This window comes from Pelobates fuscus, chromosome 1, assembly GCF_036172605.1.
Source record: "Pelobates fuscus isolate aPelFus1 chromosome 1, aPelFus1.pri, whole genome shotgun sequence".
NCBI classification, from domain to species: domain Eukaryota; kingdom Metazoa; phylum Chordata; class Amphibia; order Anura; family Pelobatidae; genus Pelobates; species Pelobates fuscus.
This window is the reverse complement of record NC_086317.1, coordinates 4,244,188-4,270,845: the sequence shown is the minus strand read 5'-3', so window position 1 is coordinate 4,270,845 and position 26,658 is coordinate 4,244,188.

Here is a 26,658-nt window from a genome sequence, read left to right as displayed (position 1 = left end):
GACCATCAATAGCATTACTGCTAACCGCCACCCCCTTCTCCCACTGATCCAAAAAAAAACTAAGACCTAAGAGGAACCCCCCCAACCTCGGACCCGCAGCAACAGAAACGGAAGGAATAAGGTACTCACCGGTCGCAGACTGGCGATCCAAGCCCGGCACTGCGCTCACAGAAGGCTGAGGTAAGGAAACTGCAGTTCCAGCATCCACTGAAGACATCAGCTGAGATCCAGGCGCCACCTGCTGAACGGATCCATGAACTGCAGCAGTATCCTGAGAAGAGAGCAGCAGAGAGGACGTGAGCCCATGCCCCAGCGGAGATGGCCGAGGTAAGTGGGGGGGAAGGGGGCCAGGCAGGGCAGAGGGGGCAGAATAGAAGAGAGGGGAGGCAGACAGGGAGGGATGGGGACCAGAAGGAGGGGAAGAAAAAGCAGGAGGGGTAAGGAAAGAAGGGGGAGGAGGAGGAGGCCCACCAGAGGAGGAGAGGGGGGGCAGAAACCGGGCAGGAGGGAGGGGGCCCAGGGGGCCCAGGAAAGGGTAAGCTGGACCCCCTGGAAGAAACATAAGAACGAGCAGGGTAAGGAGGGGAGACAGAGCCCTGGGAGCCTTCCTCACTGGCAGAGGAGGCTCCCGACGGGCAAGGAGACCCCCCAATGGCAGTACAGAGGTACCCCGCGCGGCCCGGGAGGGCCTACTTGCCGCCCTACCGCCCCGCCGGCGGCAGGGGGACCTGGACCATTGCCGGGCGGCCGCCTGCCGCCCGGATGGCAGAATCCGCCGCCCACCGTCCCCCGGACCGCAATCCAGCACAGGCGGCCGGGGCGGATGGTGTAGAGGGGGATCCTCGGGTAGGCCGTGCGGCAACCGCACCAGGGGGCCGCGCGGCGGAAGCAGGCAGCATCCCCGGCCTAGGAGTAGTAGGCCGCGCGGCGGTGGAGGCAGCTTCCCCGGCCTCGCAGTGGAAGGCCATGCGGCAACGGAGGTGGCTGGCCACGCGGCAGTGGCAGGCCCCGTGTCTGAAGGCCGTGCCACAGGCGCGGCCGCAAATCACTTCTTTTGGCGGCAGGCCGCGTGTCTGGAGCCCCAGACACACGGTTCCGGTGATGCCTCGGGCCCGGGCTCCCAGTCCTCAACCGGGTCCGAGGATTAGGATCAGGGGAGAGCCTGGCAGGCGGGCGGGAACGCCTGCCAGTGCTGGTGCGGCCCCCAGGGGCAGGGACCGCAGGAGGAGCAGCAGGGGAGACCACAGGGGGTGCCCCAGGGGAGGGTAGGCCACGGGGGGGGGCCCTTACCGGCAGTCATACCTCCACTAATGTTGGCAAATTGCTCCCTTAGCTGCCGGCCACCATCCAGCGCAGCGGCAGCCCTGAGGGATGCCAGGATCGCCTCGACATCCATCCCTCAAGCTGTGGAGACTAAAGGCCCAGGCAAACAGGAGCTGCCGACAGGAAGCAGTTTACTGGCCCGAATCCCAAGTGGCACTGAGGTAAGACCTCCCCCCTACTAGCTCACATAGCCCTAACCCCACCCACACACACACACACACACACTACCAAAGACCCTCCCATGCATCTATCCCCACACTCCTACATGTGCCCTTGTCCGCGCTCTCCCCCCAGGGCCTAATATTCCCTTTATTTATAGAAATGATCAGTGGTGGCTGGTGACGGTTTAAGATGGTGCAATGCCAGACTCCACTTCCTATCTCTGAAAAGTCCACCTTCAGGTCTGTTGGACTCACTTGAAATATCAAACGGTCATCAAAATAAACAAAAAGAGAACATCTTTATTTCATTTAACTCTTTGGGTGCCAGAGGTATGACCAGGACAATGCATAGTAACATTACATGCAAAGCAAGATAGTTCAAGCTGTGATTTGTCATAAGTGCGATGATTATGGCTTACAGCTCATGAAAACCCCAAATCCACAATCTCAGTAAATTAGAATATTACATGCAATCAATAAAACAAGGAGTGTACATAGAACAATAGTGGACCTCTGAAACGTATAAGCATGCATATGGACTCAGTACTTGGTTTGGGCCCCTTTTGCAGCAATTACTGCCTCAATGCGGCATGGCATGGAAGCTATCAGCCTGTGGCACTGCTGATGTGTTATTGAATACCAGAATGCTTCAATAGCGGCCTTCAGCTCTTCTGCATTGTTCGGTCTCATGTCTCTCATCTTTCTCTTGGCAATGCCCCATAGATTCTCTATGGGGTTCAGGTCAGGCGAGTTTGCTGGCCAATCAAGCACAGTAATCCCACGGTCATTGAACCAGGCTTTGGTGCTTTTGACAGTGTGGGCAGGTGCCAAGTCCTGCTGGAAATTGAAGTCAGCATCCCCATAAAGCTCGTCTGTGGAAGGAAGCATAAAGTGCTCCAAAATCTCCTGTTAGATGGCTGCATTGACCCTGGACTTAATGAAGCACAGTGGACCAACACCAGCAGATGACATGGCTCCCTAAATCAACACAGACTGTGGAAACTTCACACTGGACTTCAAGCATCTTTCAGTGTGTGCCTCTCCATTCTTCCTCCAGACTCTGGGTCCTTGGTTTCCAAATGAGATGCAAAAGTTGCTCTCATTAGAAAAGAGAACTTTGGACCACTGAGCAACAGACCAGGTCTGTTTTTCTTTAGCCCAGGTAAGACGCTTCTGACGTTGTTCGTTGTTCAGGAGCGGCTTAACAAGAGGAATACGACATCTGAAGCACATGTCCAGGAGCCGTCTGTGTGTGGAGCACTTTATGCTTCCTGGAGGTGCTGAAAGTTGGTGTAAATGTAAAATGGAGAGATTCGGTATTGTTGGTTCTGGGAGTGTGAGGGGAGGCCTGGAGGTGCTGGAGATGTAAAATGGAGAGATTCGGTATTGTTGGTTACATAGTCACATAGTCACATAGTCACATAGTCACATAGTCACATAGTCACATAGTCACATAGTCACATAGTCACATAGTCACATAGTCACATAGTCACATAGTCACATAGTCACATAGTCACATAGTTACATAGTCACATAGTCACATAGTCACATAGTCACATAGTCACATAGTTACATAGTTACATAGTTACATAGTTACATAGTTACATAGTTACATAGTTACATAGTTACATAGTCACATAGTTACATAGTTACATAGTTACAGAGTTACATAGTCACATAGTTACATAGTTACATAGTTACATAGTTACATAGTTACATAGCTGAAAAGAGACTTGCGTCCATCAAGTTCAGCCTTCCTCACATATGTTTTTGCTGTTGATCCAAAGGAAGGCAAAAAACCCAGTCTGAAGCGCTTCAAATTTTGCAACAAACTAGGAAGAAATTCCTTCTTGACCCCAAAATAGCAGTCAGATGTCTCCTTGGATCAAGCAGCTATTACCCCACTAATTAGAAATTATATCCCTGAATGTTATGTTTTTGTAAGATTTATCCAATTGCAGTTTAAACATCTGTATAGACTCTGACAAAACCACCTCTTCCGGCAATGAATTCCATATACTTATTGCTCTTACTGTAAAAAAACCTTTCTTTGCCTTAGATGAAATCTCCTTTCTTCCAGCCTAAATGTGTGACCCCATGTCCGATGTATAGCCCTGTTTATGAATAGATTTCCAGATAATGGTTTGTACTGGCCCCGAATATATTTGTATAATGTTATCATATCCCCTCTAAGGCGCCGTTTTTCCAAACTGAAGAGATTTTAATTTTTTAACCTTTCTTCATAACTAAAATGCTCCATTCCTTTTATTAATTTTGTAGCTCGTCTCTGCACTTTTTCTAGTGCCATGATATCCTTCTTTAAAACAGGTGCCCAAAATTGCACAGCATATTCAAGGTGTGGTCTTACCAGCGATTTATAAGGAGGCAAAATTATATTTTCATCTCGAGAATTTATGCCCCTATTTATACATGACAAAACCTTACTGGCCTTAGCAACGGCAGATTAACATTGCATATTGCTACCTAATTTGTTGTGTATAACAATTCCCAAATCCTTCTCGTGTGTGGTTATCCCTAGTTCACTACCATTTAGGGTGTAAATTGCTTGTGCATTCTTAACCCCGAAGTGCATAACTTTGCATGTTTCTATGTTAAATTTCATCTGCCATTTTAGTGCCCAGTCCCCCAATCTATCCAAATCCCTCTGCAGCAAGGCAATATCCTGCTCACATTTTATTACTTTACAAAGTTTTGTGTCATCTGCAAACACTGATACATGGCTTTCAATGCCCATTTCAAGATCATTTATAGGGACACTATAGTCACCTGAACAACTTCAGCTTAATGAGGTTGTTCAGGTGAGTGCTACAGCTACCCGGAGCCTTTTTCTTGTAAGCACTGTATTTTCTGAGAAAATGCAGTGTTTACATTGGAAGCTTGGAACACCTCTTGTTGCAGTCAATCAGACGGCCACCAGAGGGACTTCCGAGTTCAGAGGCCCTAAAAAGGCCTCTCGTCCGATGCATTCTGGGTGAATGCATCAGACGGGCTATCAGCACACAAAGCACTGTGAACGCGCTTTGTGTGCTGACAGCCTGTCAGCACTGCTGTGGGTGTGGCTTCAGCTGACAGCTGAAGCCCGAACCCACAGGGATGCTGTCTGGCCACAATAGTGGTTGAAGGGGGGGGGGACCTACTCTCCTCCCCCCCCGGCCCCCACCCCTGAGCGGTGGGTGGGGGCCCTAAAAATAAGGGGGGCACATACTGCCCCCCCGGCCCCCACCCCTGTGCGGCGGGTGGGGGCCCTAAAATTATCAATAAGGGGGGGACCTATTGTCCCCCCCGGCCCCCACCCCTGTGCGGTGGGTGGGGGCCTTAAAATAAAAAATAAGGGGGGGACATACTGCCCCCCCCCCGGCCCCCACCCCTGTGCGGCGGGTGGGGGCCCTAAAATTATCAATAAGGGGGGACCTATTGTCCCCCCCGGCCCCCACCCCTGTGCGGTGGGTGGGGGCCTTAAAATAAAAAGTAAGGGGGGGACATACTGCCCCCCCCCCGGCCCCCACCCCTGTGCGGCGGGTGGGGGCCCTAAAATTATCAATAAGGGGGGACCTATTGTCCCCCCCGGCCCCCACCCCTGTGCGGTGGGTGGGGGCCTTAAAATAAAAAGTAAGGGGGGGACATACTGCCCCCCCCGGCCCCCACCCCTGTGCGGCGGGTGGGGGCCCTAAAATTAAAAATAAGGGGGGCACATACTGCCCCCCCGGCCCCCACCCCTGTGCGGCGGGTGGGGGCCCTAAAATTATCAATAAGGGGGGACCTATTGTCCCCCCCGGCCCCCACCCCTGTGCGGCGGGTGGGGGCCCTAAAATAATAAATAAGGGGGGGGGACATACTGCCCCCCCCCGGCCCCCACCCCTGTGCGGTGGGTGGGGGCCCTAAAATTATCAATAAGGGGGGACCTATTGTCCCCCCCGGCCCCCACCCCTGAGCGGCGGGTGGGGGCCCTAAAATTATCAATAAGGGGGGGACCTATTGTTCCCCCCGGCCCCCACCCCTGAGCGGTGGGTGGGGGGACCCTAGTTAACCCTCCCCCCCCCAAAAAAAACTTATCTCCCTACCTACCCCCCTCACCCTAAAAATAATGAGGGGGGACCCTTTAACTAAAAACCTGTAAAGAAAAAAAAATAAGATAAAAACAACTTACCATTCGATGTTTTCTTTCTTCTAAAATCTTCTTTCTTCAGCCCCAAAAAAGGCCAAATAAAAAGCCATAATAACCGACGCAATAAAAAAAAAAAAAAAAAAAAAACCCGAGCGCAAAAAAAAAAAATCCATCTTCACCCATGGAGGGCTCCGCGCAGACTGAGCTCCGCAGGGCGGGGGAAGGCTTATAAAGCCTTGCCCCGCCCTGCAATTAGGCTAAGAACACTCTGATTGGTGGGTTTAAGCCAATCAGAGTGCTCTTTGTCATTTTACAAGCGTGGGAAAGTTCTTTGGAATTTTCCCACGCTTGTAAAATGACACAGAGCACTGTGATTGGATGGATTTCAAGCCATCCAATCACATTGCTCTGTGTCATTTTACAAGCGTGGGAAAATTCCAATGTGATTGGATGGCTTGAAATCCATCCAATCACAGTGCTCTGTGTCATTTTACAAGCGTGGGAAAGTTCTTTGGAATTTTCCCACGCTTGTAAAATGACACAGAGCAATGTGATTGGATGGCTTGAAATCCATCCAATCACAGTGCTCTTTGTCATTTTACAAGCGTGGGAAAATTCCAAAGAACTTTCCCACGCTTGTAAAATGACAAAGAGCAATGTGATTGGATGGCTTGAAATCCATCCAATCACAGTGCTCTGTGTCATTTTACAAGCGTGGGAAAATTCCAAAGAACTTTCCCACGCTTGTAAAATGACAAAGAGCACTGTGATTGGATGGATTTCAAGCCATCCAATCACATTGCTCTGTGTCATTTTACAAGCGTGGGAAAATTCCAAAGAACTTTCCCACGCTTGTAAAATGACAAAGAGCCCCTTATTGTGAATTTTAGGGCCCCCACCCGCCGCACAGGGGTGGGGGCCGGGGGGGACAATAGGTCCCCCCCCTATTGATAATTTTAGGGCCCCCACCCACCGCTCAGCGGTGGGGGCCGGGGGGGGGCAGTAGGTCCCCCCCTTATTGTGAATTTTAGGGCCCCCACCCGCCGCACAGGGGTGGGGGCCGGGGGGGACAATAGGTCCCCCCCCTATTGATAATTTTAGGGCCCCCACCCACCGCTCAGGGGTGGGGGCCGGGGGGGGACAGTAGGTCCCCCCCCCTTATTGATAATTTTAGGGCCCCCACCCACCGCTCAGGGGTGGGGGCCGGGGGGGGGACAGTAGGTCCCCCCCTATTGTGAATTTTAGGGCCCCCACCCACCGCTCAGGGGTGGGGGCCGGGGGGGGGACAGTAGGTCCCCCCTTATTGATATAGTTTTAGAAAGCGAGCTGAGCTGTCAGTCAGACAGCTCAGCTCGCGAACGCGCATTCCGCGCACATGCGCGGTAAAGCGCTCAGGTTCTTCATAGGACGGCTGTCAATGCCGCTCTATGAAGAACGCGATTGGTGCAGCGCGAAGCCGCGCATGCGCACCACATCGCCCTGACGCTTCTCTCAGAGAAGCGTCCTATTGGGCCCCGCGACGAAAAAGGGGGCGCGGCCTGGCTGGGAGCTCGGCGCTGGAACGGAGGTAAGTTTTTAATATAAAAACACCTCGAATTTTTTTTTAATTAAATGTAAGTTCATATAAAAGCAAGAAGGAAGGCTGGGGGACCTGTCTTTCTTGCTTTTATATGTAGACTATAGAGTCCCTTTAAATAGAAGCGGTCCCAAAACAGAACCCTGAGGGACACCACTTACCACTTTTGTCCAGCTTGAAAATTTACCATTTATGACAACTCGCTGTACTCTATCCTTAAGCCAATGTTCTACCCAAGAACAAGAATATTCATCTAGACCAATTTCTTTTAGTTTGAAGACTAACCTATTGTGAGGAACCGTATCAAATGCCTTGGCAAAATCCAAGTAGATCACATCCACTGCAACACCCTGATCTATATTTCTACTTAATTCTTCGTAGAATGCAATTAGGTTAGTTTGACATGACCTATGTTTCATAAAACCATGCTGATTATTGCTAATAACACAGTTCTTCCCAATGAATTCCTGAATATTATCCCTTAATAGCCGTTCAAATAATTTCCCAGTCACAAAAGTTAAGAACACAGGTCTATAATTTCCAGGCAAGGATTTTTGAACCCTTTTTAACCCCTTAAGGACACATGACGTGTGTGACACGTCATGATTCCCTTTTATTCCAGAAGTTTGGTCCTTAAGGGTTTTAAATATAGGAACAACATCTGCCTTCCTAAAATCCTCCGGTACAATACCTGAAACAAAAAAATCTTGAGAAATTAAATACAGAGGGTCACTTATTTCCCCACTTAGCTCCTTAAGTACTCGTGGGTGGATACCGTCAGGCCCCGGAGCTTTATTTACATTAATTTTCTTTAATAGCTGTAGCACCTTGTCTCGAGTTATCCAATCACAAGTTATCTGCACGTTTGTTGCAGCAATCATATGCATATCTCTTGCCATAGGATCCTCATTAATATATACCGAAGAAAATAGTTATTTAAAATTTCTGCCTTTTTCTGGTCTTCATTGACTAACAGACCCATCTCTGTTTTCAGTGTACCTACACTTTCATTTTTTGTTTTTTTAGAATTAATGTACTTGAAAAAATGTTTGGGGTTGGTTTTGCATTCTTTGGCTATCAATTTCTCATTTTCTAGTTTAGCCACTTTAATTGCCTTTTTGCAAGTATTCTTGGCTTCCTTATATCTTATATAGGATGCATCTGATTGGTCCGATTTAAATGCTTACTTCTCTACTAAGCCACATTGGTTTTAATTTGTTTCTTTATATTTATTACCCAATGGTACATACTGTGAAATGTACCTTTCTAATATTTGTTTGAATAGTTTCCATTTTTCCTCAGTGTTTTTATCACTAAGGCGTTTATGCCAGTCGATATGTTGTATAGCTGCCCTAATCTTATTAAAATTGGCTTTTTTTAAATTATACGTTTTAATATACCCCACATGCTTTTGCTTTTTTGAGTTTATTTCAAAAGTTACCATATTGTGATCACTATTTCCCAAATGCTCCCCTACTTGAATGTTCTGGGAGTATGAGGTAAGGCCTTGAGCTTCCTGAAAGTTGCTGGTAATGTAAAAAGGCGAAATCCAGAATTGATGGTTCTGGGAGTGTGAGATGGAGCCTGGAGGTGCTGAAAGTTGCTGGAAGTGTGAAATATGTAACAGGGTTGATGTTCCAGGAGGGATAAGCCAAATGGCAAATGATTTTAGGTAAACTAGAAATATGGTCAGAGTTTTGGAACTGACATTTAATGTGGATAAGTGCAAGATAATGCATCTTGGACGTGAAAAAACCCAAGGGCAGAGTACAGAATATTTGATAGAGTCCTAACCTCAACATCTGAGGAAAGGGATTTAGGGGTGATTATTTCTGAGGACTTAAAGGTAGGCAGACAATGTAATAGAGCAACAGGAAATTATAGAAGAATGCTTGGTTGGATAGGGAGAGGTATTAGCAGTAGAAAGAGGGAAGTGCTCATGCCATTGTACAGAACACTGGTGAGACCTCACTTGGAGTATTGTACGCAGTACTGGAGACTAGTGATGTCGCGAACACGACATTTTCGGTTCGCGAATGGCGAACGCGAACTTCCGCAAACGTTTGCAAACCGGCGAACCGGGCGAACCGCCATTGACTTCAATGGGCAGGCGAATTTTAAAACCCACAGGGACTCTTTCTGGCCACAATAGTGATGGAAAAGTTGTTTCAAGGGGACTAACACCTGGACTGTGGCATGCCGGAGGGGGATCCATGGCAAAATTCCCATGGAAAATTACACAGTTGATGCAGAGTCTGGTTTTAATCCATAAAGGGCATAAATCACCTAACATTCCTAAATCACAATGGATATGGATTGACATCTGACATATGAGATATTGACACCTTGACATATGGATTGACACCTGTATCAGAGACCCTGATACACACTGACACAGAGCAGAATAGGGACTGTTCCCCCTACATAGGGTCACTTGGCAGATATGGATTGACACCTATCCTAAGGATCCCTGATACACACTGACACAGAGCAGAATAAGGACTGTTCCTCCTACATAGGGTCACTTGGCAGATATGGATTGACACCTGTCCTCAGGGACCCCGATACACACTGACACAGAGCAGAATAGGGACTATTCATCCCACATAGGGTCACTTGGCAGATATGGATTGACACCTATCCTAAGGATCCCTGATACACACTGACACAGAGCAGAATAGGGACTGTTCCTCCTACATAGGGTCACTTGGCAGATATGGATTGACACCTGTCCTAAGGGACCCTGATACACACTGACACAGAGCAGAATAGGGACTGTTCCCCCTACATAGGGTCACTTGGCAGATATGGATTGACACCTATCCTAAGGACCCCTGATACACACTGACACAGAGCAGAATAGGGACTGTTCCCCCTACATAGGGTCACTTGGCAGATATGGATTGACACCTGTCCTAAGGGACCCTGATACACACTGACACAGAGCAGAATAGGGACTGTTCCTCCTACAAAGGGTCACTTGGCAGATATGGATTGACACCTATCCTAAGGATCCCTGATACACATTGACACAGAGCAGAATAGGGACTGTTCCTCCTACATAGGGTCACTTGGCAGATATGGATTGACACCTGTCCTAAGGGACCCTGATATACACTGACACAGAGCAGAATAGGGACTGTTCCTCCTACATAGGGTCACTTGGCAGATATGGATTGACACCTATCCTAAGGATCCCTGATGCACACTGACACAGAGCAGAATAGGGACTGTTGTCCCTACATAGGGTCACTTGGCAGATCTGGGTTGACACCTATCCTAATGATCCCTGATACACACTGACGCAGAGCAGAATAGGGACTGTTCCCCCTACATAGGGTCATTTGGCAGATATGGATTGACACCTGTCCTCAGGGACCCTGATACACACTGACACAGAGCAGAATAGGGACTGTTCCTCCTACATAGGGTCACTTGGCAGATATGGATTGACACCTGTCCTCATGGACCCTGATACACACTGAAACAGAGCAGAATAGGGACTGTTCCCCCTACATAGGGTCACTTGGCATATATGGATTGACACCTGTCCTCAGGGACCCTGATACACACTGACACAGAGCAGAATAGAGACTGTTCCTCAATGCATAGGGTCACCATTTTTAGCCCAAGGCAGCTCATCTCATCAGGCCTTTTTTAGTCGAATGTGTCACCCACTGTTAGTCCCTTCGGGATCCATCCCTCATTCATCTTAGTAAAGGTGAGGTAATCTAGACTTTTTTGACCTAGGCGACTTCTCTTCCCAGTGACAATACCTCCTGCTGCACTGAAGGTCCTTTCTGACAGGACACTTGAAGTGGGGCAGGCCAGAAGTTCTATCGCAAATTGGGATAGCTCAGGCCACAGGTCAAGCCTGCACACCCAGTAGTCAAGGGATTCATCACTCCTCAGAGTGTCGATATCTGCAGTTAAGGCGAGGTAGTCTGCTACCTGTCGGTCGAGTCGTTCTCTGAGGGTGGATCCCGAAGGGCTGTGGCGATGCATAGGACTTAAAAAGCTCTGCATGTCCTCCATCAACAACACGTCTTCCCCTGTTAGATTCCCGTTGTGCTGTGACATCACCCTTATACGCTGTGTAAAGCATATTTTTTACTTTATTTTGCAAATGCTGCATCCTTTCCGACTTGTTGTAATTTGGTAACATTTCAGCCACTTTCTGCTTATACCGGGGGTCTAGTAGCGTGGACACCCAGTACAGGTCGTTCTCCTTCAGCCTTTTTATACGAGGGTCCCTCAACAGGCACGACAGCATGAAAGACCCCATTTGCACAAGGTTGGATGCCGAGCTACTCATTTCCTGTTCCTCCTCCTCAGTGATCTCAATGAAGGTATGTTCTTCCCCCCAGCCACGTACAACACCACGGGTACTAGATAGGTGACAACGAGCACCCTGGGATGCCTATTGTGGTTGGTCTTCCTCCTCCTCCTCAAAGCCACATTCCTCCTCTGACTCCTCTTCCTCACAATCCTCTTCCAGCGTTGCCGCAGGTCCAACAAGCGATGCTGATAAGGCTGTTTCTGGTGGTGATGGTGACCACAACTCTTCCTCTTCCTCTTCACGCTCATCTACGGCCTGATCCAGCACTCTTCAGAGGGCAAGCTCCAGGAAGAAAACAAATGGTATGATGTCGCTGATGGTGCCTTCGGTGCGACTGACTTGGTTTGTCACCTCCTTAAAAGGACGCATGAGCCTACAGGCATTGCGCATGAGTGTCCAGTAACTTGGCAAAAAAATTCCCAGCGCCCGAGAGGCTGTCCTAGCACCCCGGTCATACAAATATTCATTAACGGCTTTTTCTTGTTGGAGCAGGCGGTGGAACATTAGGAGTGTTGAATTCCAACGTGTCGGGCTGTCGCAAATCAAGAGCCTCACTGGCATGTTGTTTCGCCACTGGATATCTGCAAAGTGCGCCATGGCCGTGTAGGAACACCTGAAATGGCCACACACCTTCCTGGCCTGCATAAGGACGTCCTGTAAGTCTGTGTACTTATGCACAAAGCGTTATACGATCAGATTACACACATGTGCCATGCACGGCACATGTGTCAACTTGCCCAACTTCAATGTCACCAACAAATTTGTTCCATTGTCACAAACCACTTTGGCGATATCCAGTTGCTGCGGAGTCAGCCACTTTTCCACCTGTGCGTTCAGGGCGGAGAGGAGTGCTTGTCCGGTGTGACTCTCTGCTTTCAAGCAAGTCAAACCCAAGACGGCGTGACACTGCCGTATCCGGGATGTGGAATAGTACCTGGGGAGCTGGGGGGTGCCGTTGATGTGGAGCAAGATGCAGCAGCAGAAGAGGACTCAGCCGAGGAGGTTATGGAAGAGGATGGAGTAGGAGGAGTAGAGGAGGTGGCAGCAGGCCTGCCTGCAAGTCGTGGCGGTGTCACCAACTCCTCTGCAGAGCCACGCATTCCATGCTTGGCAGCCGTCAGCAGGTTTACCCAATGCGCAGTGTAGGTGATATACCTGCCCTGACCATGCTTTGCAGACCAGGTATCAGTGGTCAGATAGACCCTTGCCCCAACACTGTGTGCCAGACATGCCATTACTTCCTTTTGCACAATCGAGTACAGGTTGGGGATTGCCTTTTGTGCAAAGAAATTTCATCCGGGTACCTTCCACTGCGGTATCCCAATAGCCACAAATTTTTTGAACGCCTCAGACTCCACCAGCTTGTATGGTAAAAGCTGGCGGGCTAATAGTTCAAACAAGCCAGCTGTCAGACGCTGGGCAAGGGGGTGACTTTCTGACATTGGCTTCTTACGCTCAAACATGTCCTTGACAGACACCTGACTGTGGGCAGATGAGCGGGAACTGCTCAAGGCGAGAGACAGAGTGGCGGATGGTTGAGAGGGGGCAAGGAGGACAGCAGTGGTTGACGTGGCTGAAGATGCTGGACCAGGAGGAGGATGGTGGCTTTGAGTTTGTGTGCTGCTTGTACTCATATGTTGATCCCATAGGCATTTGTGATGTGCGATCCTGTGCCTACGCAAAGCAGTTGTACCTAGTTGGGTGTTGGACTTCCCACGACTCAGTTTCTTTTGGCACAGGTTGCAAATGGCATCGCTGTTGTCAGAGGCAGACTGTAAGGAATATTAGATAGTTAATTTCTCTTATATGTATTCATATGATTTTATAAGGTTTATAATCAATATTGCTGAACTGAAAGGATATGAATCAGTTAAACTACTTTTTGCTTTGTATGCTTTAAATTTAATGTACGTCATAGAAATGCTGACTGTGACAGACTTACAATTCTATAGGATGTAAGACAATGCTAAATACTCAGGATGTCTTGCCCAGTCCAAATTTCAGGATATTCTTTCCAGACATATTCAAAAGCATATCTTTCAATTGTCAGAATAATATTTAAGGAAGTAATCAATCTTATATTCTGTATGGCATATCTCATGACTCAAGTAACTTAATTTGTATACATACTCATTACACAGTAAAGCATTTGAGAGTCTTGTCAAAGCATATTTTGTCCGTGTCTTATTGCTGACAATGATTCTCCATCAACGTTGATTAATGGTGACCGAGAGATCCAGAATCGAGGGGAATTGAGTCCAGGACAGCATTAACCCTTTCACAGACACACAAAAAAAATTCCACATTGCTGAGCTCTGCAATGACGGCATTCTGGTGGTGGACACAGCATGCGTTGATTGGCGTGCTGTCGGTCTGACCCCGGGTGCCGATGCATGCTGTCTGACTGTGCCACTAGCTCCTTGCGACGACCTCCCCCTGCTTCCAACTCGTCTCCTCCTCCTCTCTGTCTCCCCATCTGAACTTTCGCCCTGTTCTTCTTCTTGCCGAGCGGGCACCCACGTGACATCCATGGACGCATCGTCATCATCAACTGCTTCACTTGTATCTGACAACTCAGAAAAGGAAGCAGCAGCGGGTACAACATCATCATCATCACACCGTACGTCCATGTGTGTAATGCTGCCTGACTGAGACATATCCCTGTTATCTACATCCTCTGGCAATAATGGTTGCACATCACTCATTTCTTCAAACGGATGTGTAAATAACTCCTCTGACAGATAAAGTGAAGCGGCTGTAGTGCTAGTGTTGGTGGTGGCGGCAGGCGGGTGAGTGGTATCTTGAGAGGTGCCCGAAGCTAAGCTGGAGGAGGATGGTGCGTCAAGGTTTCGCGCGGAAGCTGTAGAAGATTGGTTGTCCTGTGTTAGCCAGTCAACTATGTCCTCAGAACTTTTCAAGTTCAGGGTACGTGGCCTCTGAAAATTGGGCATTATTCTAGGGCAAAAGGGAATCACAGCACCACGACCACGACGGCCCCTGCGGGGTGGCCTGCCTCTGCCTGTCATTTGTTTTTGGATTAGTGGTACTATGCGTGCAAGCTACTGTGAGACCAGATATGAGTGGCAATCTGCACTGGCAGAGGTTGGCAGAGTACACGCTGTAGGCCTGACACACCCGCTTGAAGACAACTAACTGCTATTCAATCTATACCAGTGAAAAAAGTTTTTTGGTTTTAAATGCACGCTATTGTGACACCAGATATGAGTGGCAAAGTACACTGGCAGAGGTTGGCAGAGTACACGCTGAAGGCCTGACACACCCGCTTGAAGGACACTGACTGCTATTAGCTTACAGTGAAAAACTTTTTTTCTTTTTAAAGGTACGCTATTGTGACACCAGATATGAGTGGCAAAGTGGACTGGCAGAGGTTGGCAGAGTACACGCTGAAGGCCTGACACCCGCTTGAAGGACACTGACTGCTATTAGCTTACAGTGAAAAACTTTTTTTCTTTTTAAAGGCACGCTATTGTGACACCAGATATGAGTGGCAAAGTACACTGGCAGAGGTTGGCAGAGTACACACTGAAGGCCTGACACATCCGCTTGAAGACAACTAACTGCTATTCAATCTATAACAGTGAAAACAGTTTTTTGGTTTTAAATCCACGCTATTGTGACACCAGATATGAGTGGCAATGTGGACTGGCAGAGGTTGGCAGAGTACACGCTGAAGGCCTGACACCCGCTTGAATGACACTGAATGCTATTAGCTTACAGTGAAAAACTTTTTTTCTTTTTAAAGGCACGCTATTGTGACACCAGATATGAGTGGCAAAGTACACTGGCAGAGGTTGGCAGAGTACACACTGAAGGCCTGACACATCCGCTTGAAGACAACTACCGTATATACTCGAGTATAAGACGAGTTTTTCAGCACATTTTTTGTGCTGAAAAACACTCACTCGTCTTATACTCGAGTCAGTTGTCTGTATTATGGCAATTTTCATTGCCATAATACAGACAAGGACCGGGGGCTGTCAGGAAGCTGTAACTTACCTTCACCGCAGCTCCTGTCAGCTCCCTTCTCTCTCCTCCGTCCGTACAGCTCCCAGGTCAGCTCCCTCTGCAAATCTCGCGAGAGCCGCGGGTTCAGAGCGTTGCCACGGGTTACCGTGGCAACGCTCCGCGCGGCCGCGAGAGTTGCAGAGGAAGCTGACCTGGGAGCTGTACGGACGGAGGAGAGAGAAGGGAGCTGACAGGAGCTGCGGTGAAGGTAAGTTACAGCTTCCTGACAGCCCCCCTCCTACAGCCCATCCACTGGACCACCAGGGAGTGAGAGCCCCCCTCCCTGGCCAGCTAACAAGCAGGGAGGGGGGACGAAAAAAAAAATAATAATAAAAATAAATAAATAAATAATAACATTAAAAAAAATATATATATTACAATAATAATTAATAAAATGCCCACCCCCACCAATGCTCTGCACTCACACACACACACACACACACACACTGCACTCACACACACTGCACTGCATTCATACACACTGCATACATACACACATACACACACTGCATTCACACTGCACTCATACACACACTGCACTCAATTCATTATATACACACTGCACTCATATACACACACTGCATTCATACACACACTGCATACACACTGCATACACACTGCACTCATACACACACTGCACTGCATTCATTATATACACACTGCACTCATATACACACACTGCACTCATATACACACACTGCATACACACTGCACTCATACACACACACTGCACTCATACACACACACTGCACTCATATACACACACTGCACTGCATTCATACATACACACTGCATTCATTATATACACACTGCACTCATACACACTGCATACACACTGCACTCATACACACACTGCACTGCATTCATTATACACGCACTGCACTCATATACACGCACTGCACTCCATTCATTATATACACACTGCATTCATACACACACTGCATACACACACAGCATTCATATACACACTGCATTCATACACACACACACTGCATTCATTATATACACACACTGTAAATAAATATTCAGTTAATATAACTTTTTTAGGATCTAATTTTATTTAGAAATTTACCAGTAGCTGCTGCATTTTCCACCTTAGTCTTATACTCGAGTCAATAAGTTTTCCCAGTTTTTTTGGGTAAAATTAGGGGCCTCGGCTTATATTCGGGTCGTCTTATACTCGAGTATATACGGTAACTGCTATTCAATCTATAACAGTGAAAACAGTTTTTTGGTTTTAAATCCACGCTATTGTGACACCAGATATGAGTGGCAATGTGGACTGGCAGAGGTTGGCAGAGTACACGCTGAAGGCCTGACACCCGCTTGAATGACACTGAATGCTATTAGCTTACAGTGAAAAACTTTTTTTCTTTTTCAAGGCACGCTATTGTGACACCAGATATGAGTGGCAAAGTACACTGACAGAGGTCACGCTGAAGGCCTGACACCCGCTTGAAGGACACTGACTGCTATTAGCTTACAGTGAAAAACGTTTTTTCTTTTTAAAGGCACGCTATTGTGACACCGGATATGAGTGGCAAAGTGGACTGGCAGAAGTTGGCAGAGTACACGCTGAAGGCCTGACACCCAGACGCTTGCAGACAACTAACTGCTATTCAATCTATTACAGTAAAAATATGTTTTTGTTTTTAAATGCAAGCTATTGTGACACCAGATATGAGTGGTGGCACTGGGCAAGTGGGCACAGTATCCACTGTGAGCCTGACACAGAAGCTGGCAGGCAGGCAACTGCAATTACATTACACAGACAAAAAAAAAGCAGCCTGATGTTCTAGCCCTAAAAAAGGCTTTTTGGGGTGCTGTCCTTACAGCAGAGATCAGATGAGTCCTTCAGGACTGTAGTGGACACTGAATACCCTAGCCTAGCTATCCATATCCCTATCAAATGAGCAGCAGCTACACTTTCCCTCCTCTATCTAAGAATGCAGCTTCAGAATGCATCTAAAATGGATGCTGTACAGGAGGTGGGAGGGTCTGGAAGGGAGGGTCTGCTGCTAATTTTCTGGAATGTGTCTGCTGACCGTGAGGCACAGGGTCAAAGTTTACTCAATGATGATGAATAGGGGGCGGATCGAACACGCTATGTTCGCCAGGAACTATTCCACGGCAAACAGTTCGGTACATCACTACTGGAGACCGTATCTTCAGAAGGATATTGATACCTTAGAGAGAGTTCAGAGAAGGGCTACTAAACTGGTTCATGGACTGCAGGATAAAACTTACCAGGAAAGGTTAAAGGATCTTAACATGTATAGGTTGGAGGAAAGACAAGACAGGGGGGATATGATAGAAACATTTAAATACATAAAGGGAATCAACACCGTAAAGGAGGAGACCATATTTAAAAGAAGGAAAAACTACCACAACCAGAGGACATAGTCTTAAATTAGAGGGACAAAGGTTTAAAAATAATATCAGGAAGTATTACTTTACAGAGAGGGTAGTGGATGCATGGAATAGCCTTCCAGCTAAAGTGGTAGAGGTTAACACAGTAAAGGAGTTTAAGCATGCGTGGGATAGGCATAAGGCTATCCTAACTATAAGATAAGGCCAGGGACTAATGAAAGTATTTAGAAAATTGGGCAAACTAGATGGGCCGAATGGTTCTTATCTGCCGTCACATTCTATGTTTCTATGTAAATGGAGAGATTCAGTATTGTTGGTTCTGGGAGTGTGAGGTGAGGCCTGGATATAATTTTATTCTGATCCCTGACTCCGTCCTTCAAAGTTGCTTTGTCCATTGAACATCTATCATGGCTCGAGGTGGAGAGCGGATTACTGCAGCCCTTTTTTGGGCTTTAAGGCGCTTTTTGAACCTAACAGTGTCTTTCTAAGTGCTGTAGAACTGAACACAGGCGATCATGGAAGTCCAGCGGTGTTCAGGAGTTTCAGGGTCCGAAAATAGTTCCATGAACTCGACGACCAAACACCGCTGCATGTGCTCATGCGAACAAGATGGCGCCACCTCATGTTCATCCATAGGAATTGCGGCCACCCAGACAAACACGGTGCGGTGGAAATGTTACAAAGTATCAATTAGGCTTAACAAGCTCCAGGGTGGACTCCAGTTTACGTGGTTGTTCGGTAACTAAACTATATAATCCCAATTGCAGGAACAGAGTCTTTTAAAGTATTTTAGTCAAGTCTGTTGCGGGGGCCAAAGTCCTGGGGTAGGAGGCTGGCAAGCAGACTCCTGCAAAAGCCTGTGGTGAGGTTCTGTTCGCCACAAAGCCCCTCCCACAATTCCAGGCAAAGCCTGAGCATTTGTGTTAGGGGCCAACAGACTGTATAGAGAGAATAGTGTAGCGGGACCTGGGTAATCCGGTTGGTTACTCCCTTTTAGTAATAATAGGTCAGACCCATTTCCCCAGTAACTGGACGGCACATAGTTCCAGGGTACAACCTTTGACAATCTTTATTTGGGCACACAGCTTTTTATGCACAGACCGCCACAGGGGATATCCATCCAACACAACACAATCCCAGGCAGGAGGGTGCTGGGTGACAGATAACCATCTCCCGCTCTGGGAGATGCTAACAGGACACAGAGACACACATGAATACACATTACATACAGGGTGGTGAATTTTGGGGCTTTGCGCTCCAGGATGGGAAGGGGGTACAGGGTTAAAAGGTATATCATTAAATAGCCCCAGGTCCCACCTGGGTTCCCTGCAAAAAGCGGGGTGATCAGATGTACAGAGCCCAAGATATCAGCATCCAAATTCTGGGGCTCGACGCTCTGTAAGTCCCTGAAATTAGTTCCAGGGAGTTGTTTGGTTTAGTCCAGCGAATTCAAACTTTGCACCTAAACTGAAATGGCGTGACCCAAATCGCGCCAATCAGCACTCAGGAGAGGGAGGGGTTTCACCGCCTAATCCGATGAAAAGGCGCGAAAATCAATTACGCCAATCAACGTTCGAGTAGGAGAGGGGTTTCGCGGCACAATCAGAAGAAATGGCGCAAAACCAGATTGCATCAATCCGCTGAAAGGCGCAAAACCAATTCACGCCAATCAGTGTCCAGACGCAAGAGGGGTTTTGCCACCCAATCAGATGAAAGGGCACGAAACTCTGTTTGAACGGGCGCTCCTGCTCTGATTGGTCACCGGCGCCCCGCAGCGACCAATTAGCACTCACTCGTGCCGACCAACCAGGAGAATGGTGCGAGCCCAGTTTGAATGGGCGCTCCTTCTCCCATTGGTCAGCACGGACTTCCACATGGGCAGCGCGGGCCTGCAGCTGTGAGACCGACTCACAGCTCCAGCAATTCCCTGCTGGCGCGCATCCCTCTCTCCGGTGGATACCTCCACCGGGTGTCTTCCAGAGAGAGCCTAACCTCGTAGCTCCCAGGTTTGGGTGTAATCAGGGATCATAGCACCGTTAGGAGCAGGTAGGGCGATCCCTGACCTTGGGGATCGAAGGCAATGTGTGCAGGAGATGAATGCTTCCCCTGGTGGGCGTTCGGTGATAGGAACCAGCGGCCACCCAGGGGAGTCACGCGTCGCTTGTTCCCTTGCGGTCTGCAGTTTTTAACACCTTGTTAGTGAGGTGTGAACATTCTAACTAAACATTCTAAATGGGGTATTGGGGTGGTCTGGCGCAGCGCCCCGTTTGGTTAAAAGGTATTTTGCAGAATTTAAGGTCAAATTTACAGAAAGGGGAAAAATTACACAGAGGGAACACATATTCCAGGAGGGTGCATCCATACAAAGAAGAAGGGCGATTCACAGTTAGGCACACAAATAGTGAGAAAGTTAGGAGTAGTGTAATAAAGAATGGAAATAAGTCGATGTGGTGTGCCGGAACCGACGATGCGGTAGGGCCTGTAAATAAAGAGGGCAAAAATATAGATTCATGCAAATTTATAATACAGTCAATAATATACATAATATCCATATTACACTGTCATTTTTATAAAGGCATGACATAGCTCTTGTACTGGTTGCGGAATGTATCGAGAATAGGCCTAGGGTTTTTATTATGTGGACTGGTATATTCCTGCTTGAAGCCGTAGATGCCGCCCCTATCCTAAAGGAGTGACCAGAATAATCAGCATGATTAAGGATATGATGTATAGCATGAATTTTGCTGTTTGTAGGACAGACCCGTGTTGTGAAAGAAGAGGTTGTTAAGGGTGGTTGCACAGGGTTAGTAGATAGGAGTCTGATACTGCCACGGGGCACCATTTGTTTTCAGAAAGGTAGTATGGAATGTCTACCTGTTGGCCATATTGACTTGTTTTGGTCTGCCTGTTTAGATATATGAGACCTTCTGAGACAGTACTGAATGTTAGATATGGTAGTAGTAGTACATTCATGTGGCTTCAAGAATCCGTAAAAAGCTAGGTACATTGCGGTTTGAATGACTTGATTAGTTTGGGGTTCAAAAGGGCTGGAGTCCAAAAGGTCTGATAGTGATTGGAATAAGTGATTATTTTTTTTAATATATAATCTTTTTCTTTATTTAAGACAAATCAGGACACAATATATACAACTCATTTCTGTTTACATCAATAACCCATTACTCAATTTAGATCAAGTCCTAACCAATAATTCATCGTAAAGTGCCCCATGCACATTAATCAGCATAACAATCTATACATAATAAGTACCGTATATACTCGAGTATAAGCCGAGTTTTTCAGCACATTTTTTGTGCTGAAAAACCTCAACTCGGCTTATACTCGAGTCAGTGTCTGTATTATGGCAATTTACATTGCCATAATACAGACAGGGGGGCTGTGGGGGCTGCAGAGATCTTACTTACCTCTCCTGCAGCTCCTGTCAGCTCCCTTCTCCTCCGCGCCGGTCTGGTCAGCTCCCAGTGTAAGTCTCGCGAGAGCCGCGGGGTCATAGTGCGGCCGCGAGACTTACACTGGGAGCTGCACGGACCAACGCAGAGGAGGAGATAGCTATGCCATGGAGCCAATTCGTGTAATTAAAGACTCCATGGCAATTAAACTGTATTTGTGTGGTCTGAGTGCCATTCACCTAATAATGTGCACTCAGACCTGAGCTATCTGGGGATATATTACATGTCTGTGTTTTATGTTTAAAATGTGTCTTTATGTATTTTAAAGTGATACAGAGTACCCCTACCCCCCATACAGAGTACCCCTACCCCCCACACAGCACCCCTACCCCCCACACAGCACCCCTACCCCCTCCACAGAGTACCCCTACCCCCCCACACACAGTACCCCTACCCCCCACACAGCACCCCTACCCCCCCACACAGCACCCCTACCCCCCCACAGAGTACCCCTACCCCCCACAAAGTACCCCTACCCCCACACAGCACCCCTACCCCCCACAGCACCCCTACCCCCCCACAAAGTACCCCTACCCCCCCACACACACAGTACCCCTACCCCACACACAGTACCCCTACCCCCCACAGAGTAACCCTACCCCCCCACAGAGTAACCCTACCCCCCCAACAGAGTACCCCTACCCCCCACACAGTACCCCTACCCCCCACACAGTACCCCTACCCCCCACAGAGCACCCCTACTCCCCATACAGCACCCCTACCCCCCACAGAGTACCCCTACCCCCCCACACACAGTACCCCTACCCCCTACACAGCACCCCTACCCCCCACAGCACACCTACCCCCCCACAATGTACCCCTACCCCCCACACACACAGTACCCCTACCCCCCCACACAGCACCCCTACCCCCCACACACAGCACCCCTACCCCCGCCCCCCACAGCACCCCTACCCCCCACTGAACAGGGTCTCAATACCTCTGTTACTGTCACAATACCCCACTCCCTCTAGCATGTAAACTCACTGAGCAGGGCCTTCAAACCCTCTGTTACTGTGTCCCTATACCCCACTCCCTCTAGCATGTAAACTCACTGAGCGAACCCTCAATCCCTCTGTTACGGTCACTATACCCCACTCCCTCTAACATGTAAACTCACTGAACAGGGTCTCAATCCCTCTGTTACTGTCACTATACCCCACTCCCTATAGCATGTAAACTCACTGAGCAGGCCCTCAATCCCACTGTTACTGTGTCACTATACCCCACTCCCTCTAACATGTAAACTTACTGAATAGGGTCTCAATCCCTCTGTTACTGTCACTATACCCCACTCCCTCTTGCATGTAAACTCACTGAGCAGGGCCCTCAATCCCTCTGTTACTGTGTCACTATACCCCACTCCCTCTAACATGTAAACTCACTGAGCAGGGCCCTCAATCCCTCTGTTACTTTGTCCCTATACCCCACTCCTTCTAGCATGTAAACTCACTGAGCGAACCCTCAATCCCTCTGTTACTGTGTCCCTATACCCCACTCCCTCTAGCATGTAAACTCACTGAGCGAACCCTCAATCCCTCTGTTACGGTCACTATACCCCACTCCCTCTAACATGTAAACTCACTGAACAGGGTCTCAATCCCTCTGTTACGGTCACTATACCCCACTCCCTATAGCATGTAAACTCACTGAGCAGGCCCTCAATCCCTCTGTTACTGTGTCACTATACCCCACCCCCTCTAACATGTAAACTCACTGAGCAGGGCCCTCAATCCCTCTGTTACTGTGTCACTATACCCCACTCCCTCTAGCATGTAAACTCACTGAGCAGGGCCTCAATACCTCTGTTACTGTGTCACTATACCCCTCTCCCGCTAACATGTAAACTCACTGAGCAGGGCCTCAATCCCTCTGTTACTGTGTCACTATACCCCACTCCCTTTAGCATGTAAACTCACTGAGCAGGGCCCTCAATCCCTCTGTTACTGTGTCACTTTACCCCACTCACTCTAGCATGTAAACTCACTGAGCAAGGCCTTCAATCCCTCTGTTACTGTGTCACTATACCCCACTCCCTCTAACATGTAAACTCACTGAGCAGGGCCCTCAATCCCTCTGTTACTGTGTTACTAAACCCCACTCCCTCTAACATGTAAACTCACTGAGCAGGGCCCTCAATCCCTCTGTTACTGTGTCACATTACCCCACTCCCTCTAACATGTAACTCACTGAGCAGGGCCCTCAATCCCTCTGTTACTGTGTCACTATAACCCACTCCCTCTAACATGTAAACTCACTGAACAGGGTCTCAATCCCTCTGTTACTGTCACTATAACCCACTCCCTCTAGCATGTAAACTCACTGAGCAGGGCCCTCAATCCCTCTGTTACTGTGTCACTATACCCCACTCCCTCTAGCATGTAAACTCACTGAGCAGGGCCTCAATCCCTCTGTTACTGTGTCACTATACCCCACTCCCGCTAACATGTAAACTCACTGAGCAGGGCCTCAATCCCTCTGTTACTGTGTCACTTTACCCCACTCCCTCTAGCATGTAAACTCACTGAGCAGGGCCTCAATCCCTCTGTTACTGTGTCACTATACCCCACTCCCGCTAACATGTAAACTCACTGAGCAAGGCCTTCAATCCCTCTGTTACTGTGTCACTATACCCCACTCCCTCTAACATGTAAACTCACTGAGCAGGGCCCTCAATCCCTCTATTACTGTCGCACTATACCCCACTCCCTCTAACATGTAAACTCACTGAGCAGGACCCTCAATCCCTCTGTTACTGTGTCACTATACCCCACTCCCTCTAACATGTAAACTCACTGAGCAGGGCCCTCAATCCCTCTGTTACTGTGTCACTATAACCCACTCCCTCTAACATGTAAACTCACTGAACAGGGTCTCAATCCCTCTGTTACTGTCACTATACCCCACTCCCTCTAGCATGTAAACTCACTGAGCAGGGCCCTCAATCCCTCTGTTAATGTGTCACTATACCCCACTCCCTCTAACATGTAAACTCACTGAGCAGGGCGCTCAATCTCTCTGTTACTGTGTCCCTATACCCCACTCCCTCTAGCATGTAAACTCACTGAGCGAACCCACAATCCCTCTGTTACTGTGTCCCTATACTCCACTCCCTATAGCATGTAAACTCACTGAGCAAGCCCTCAATCCCTCTGTTACTGTGTCACTGTACCCCACTCCCTCTAACATGTAAATTCACTGAGCAGGGCCTCAATCCCTCTGTTACTGTGTCACTATACCCCACTCCCTCTAACATGTAAACTCACTAAGCAGGCCCTCAACCCCTCTGTTACTGTCACTATACCCCACTCCCTCTAATATGTAAACTCACTGAGCAGGGCCCTAAATCCCTCTGTTACTGTCACTATACCCCACTCCCTCTAGCATGTAAACTCACTGAGCAGGGCCCTCAATCCCTCGGTTACTGTGTCACTATACCCTACGCCCTCTAACATGTAAACTCACTGAGCAGGGCCTCAATCCCTCTGTTACTGTCATATATCCCACTCCCTCTAACATGTAAACTCACTAAGCAGGCCCTCAACCCCTCTGTTACTGTCACTATACCCCACTCCCTCTAACATGTAAACTCACTGAGCAGGGCCCTCAATCCCTCTGTTACTGTGTCACTATACCCCACGCCCTCTAACATGTAAACTCACTGAGCAGGGCCCCCAATCCCTCTGTTACTGTGTCACTATAACCCACTCCCTCTAACATGTAAACTCACTGAGCAGGGCCTCAATCCCTCTGTTACTGTCACTATATCCCACTCCCTCTAACATGTAAACTCACTGAGCAGGCCTTCAATCCCTCTGTTACTGTGTCACTATACCCCACACCCTCTAACATGTAAACTCACTGAGCAGGCCCTCAATCCCTCGGTTACTGTGTCACTATACCCCACTCCCTCTAACATGTAAACTCACTGAGCGAACCCTCAATCCCTCTGTTACGGTCACTATACCCCACTCCCTCTAACATGTAAACTCACTGAGCAGGGCCGTCAATCCCTCTGTTACTGTGTCACTATACCCCACTCCCTCTAACATGTAAACTCACTGAGCAGGACCCTCAATCCCTCTCTTACTGTCACTATACCCCACTCCCTCTAACATGTAAACTCACTGAGCAGGCCCTCAATCCCTCTGTTACTGTGTCACTATACCCCACTCCCTCTAACATGTAAACTCACTGAGCTGGGCCTCAATCCCTCTGTTACTGTGTCACTATACCCCACTCCCTCTAACATGTAAACTCACTGAGCGGGGCCCTCAATCCCTCGGTTACTGTGTCACTATACCCCACTCCCTCTAACATGTAAGCTCACTGAGCAGGGCCCTCAATCCCTCGGTTACTGTGTCACTATACCCTACGCCCTCTAACATGTAAACTCACTGAGCAGGGCCTCAATCCCTCTGTTACTGTCATATATCCCACTCCCTCTAACATGTAAACTCACTAAGCAGGCCCTCAACCCCTCTGTTACTGTCACTATACCCCACTCCCTCTAACATGTAAACTCACTGAGCAGGGCCCTCAATCCCTCTGTTACTGTGTCACTATACCCCACGCCCTCTAACATGTAAACTCACTGAGCAGGGCCCCCAATCCCTCTGTTACTGTGTCACTATAACCCACTCCCTCTAACATGTAAACTCACTGAGCAGGGCCTCAATCCCTCTGTTACTGTCACTATATCCCACTCCCTCTAACATGTAAACTCACTGAGCAGGCCTTCAATCCCTCTGTTACTGTGTCACTATACCCCACACCCTCTAACATGTAAACTCACTGAGCAGGCCCTCAATCCCTCGGTTACTGTGTCACTATACCCCACTCCCTCTAACATGTAAACTCACTGAGCGAACCCTCAATCCCTCTGTTACGGTCACTATACCCCACTCCCTCTAACATGTAAACTCACTGAGCAGGGCCGTCAATCCCTCTGTTACTGTGTCACTATACCCCACTCCCTCTAACATGTAAACTCACTAAGCAGGCCCTCAACCCCTCTGTTACTGTCACTATACCCCACTCCCTCTAATATGTAAACTCACTGAGCAGGGCCCTAAATCCCTCTGTTACTGTCACTATACCCCACTCCCTCTAGCATGTAAACTCACTGAGCAGGGCCCTCAATCCCTCGGTTACTGTGTCACTATACCCTACGCCCTCTAACATGTAAACTCACTGAGCAGGGCCTCAATCCCTCTGTTACTGTCATATATCCCACTCCCTCTAACATGTAAACTCACTAAGCAGGCCCT